Source organism: Lactuca saligna, chromosome 5 (genome assembly GCF_052625555.1).
Source record: "Lactuca saligna cultivar CGN05327 chromosome 5, ASM5262555v1, whole genome shotgun sequence".
Lineage (NCBI taxonomy): Eukaryota > Viridiplantae > Streptophyta > Magnoliopsida > Asterales > Asteraceae > Lactuca > Lactuca saligna.
Genome location: NC_136421.1, coordinates 94,656,719 through 94,658,631, shown reverse-complemented (window position 1 = coordinate 94,658,631; position 1,913 = coordinate 94,656,719).

The following is a 1,913-nucleotide window of genomic DNA, read 5'->3' as shown; positions in this document are numbered from 1 at the left end:
AGTGTAAAGTGTAATTTCATGGATTAGCACCTTATTCACATTTTCCTAAGTAACTAAGATTGGGTATTATTAAGAGTTTTAGTTACTTAGTATTTATCATTAATACTTTTAATGAAGGGAGAATTATAGTCCTGTCAAACCCGTTCGGCTAATGACCCTCCACCAGTCAAGCAAGCGGTGGGTGAGAGTGGACACCCATTAAGTTGCCATTTTATAGGCAACAACCTTATACCCACCTTATAGACCGGCTTCGTGAATGAGGCGTACTAGCGGTAAGACCGACTTTACTCTTATATATATATATATATATATATATATATATATATATATATATATATATATATATATTAACTTATAATATTATAAAGTATAAGGGTTGAATTTTAACTTTTAAAATTCTAAGGGCTAACTTGGAATTAAAGTATTCATAAGAGAAAACTTTACAAATTCCAACACTTGAGGGAAAGTTTTGAACTATTCAAAACTAATTAATTCCATAACTTATGTGTTTAAAGTAGTTTTAATCCAAAAACTCTTCGAGTTCCATAACTTAAGGACAAGTTATGGAAGACTTTAAACTAATAAAAGAATTAATTTTTCTTTATTTTATAACTTATGGAATTAATCAAGGTTACACTTTTTTATTTATTTATTATTTAATGAAGAGACTCTTGGTCCTCCATAACTTGAGGATAAATTATGGAGTCATAACTCCAATTAACTAGAACTAGACTCTTCATTTTGTAACCTTTGCCAACTTTTATGAGTTTTATGAAACTTAAATGTGACTTTTCATATAACTTGAGGACATGTTACAAAAACACATTTTAGAATCAACTCTTAGATTAATTTGGATTGAAAACAACTATTTCACTCAACTTTTCTATTAATCTAAGCAACTCATAAGAACAAGATAATTCAAATCAAACTTTTTCATGTAATTAGTGTAACCCTTAAACTAATACAAAACATGAATCTATTGACAATTATCTTTGAAATTGGATTAGCATGAACATTACCACACAAAAAACAAGTTTATAAGTTCAAAAACCTCTTAGGGTAATGTTCCTAGTCTAATTCCAGCAAAAAAAGTCGAATTTATGCTGTCTGGGGGTCCAACTCGTCGAGTGCACTAACCAACTCGGCGAGCTGGATGCTTTTTTCCTTGGACTCGTCGAGTCCCTTCATGGACTCAGCGAGTCTGCTGGGCAGACAGCATCAAAACTCGATTTTTCAGCTCCATTTGCAAGTATAACAAGAAAACAAGCTTAGGATCTGATACCACTATTGGGTTATGAGCATTCTAACACTCCTAAGTGTACATGCAACCCTAAATACCTTGGATCTATGTTTTCTCTATTATACATGCAAATATGAACATCCAAGGTATTATCCTAATCTAGCATACAAAACTATCAATATAACAAGATAGAATACATACCTCTTTGATTTAGAATGTCTTCATGAAGCTTGAGTGCCTAGTGCCCCAAGTGTGACACCTCAAATGGTTCACACAACACCAAATACACTTGGAATAACTTGAGAGAATTCTACACTTCATGAAAATCGGCTAGCCCTCTCTAGAATAATACTAGTTGCCGATTTTGTCAAGAATAATATCTTTATATAGTGTTACAATTAGGGCAAACCCTAATTGTCATGACTTTCCATTTCCTTGGATCCATGGGTTCAAATACACCATGGAGCATCCATGGAGCATCATATGGGTTTTGGCCCAACTAGATAATCCATGGAGCATTAGCCCACTATACAAGTATGGATGATTTACACAATCAACCCATATATTTAATTAGTCTTCTTTTGATCACTTAATTAATCCTAGATTAATTCTTGATCAATACTAATTAAATAATCTTATTATTCTTATTATTAATATACTAGAACTTATAATA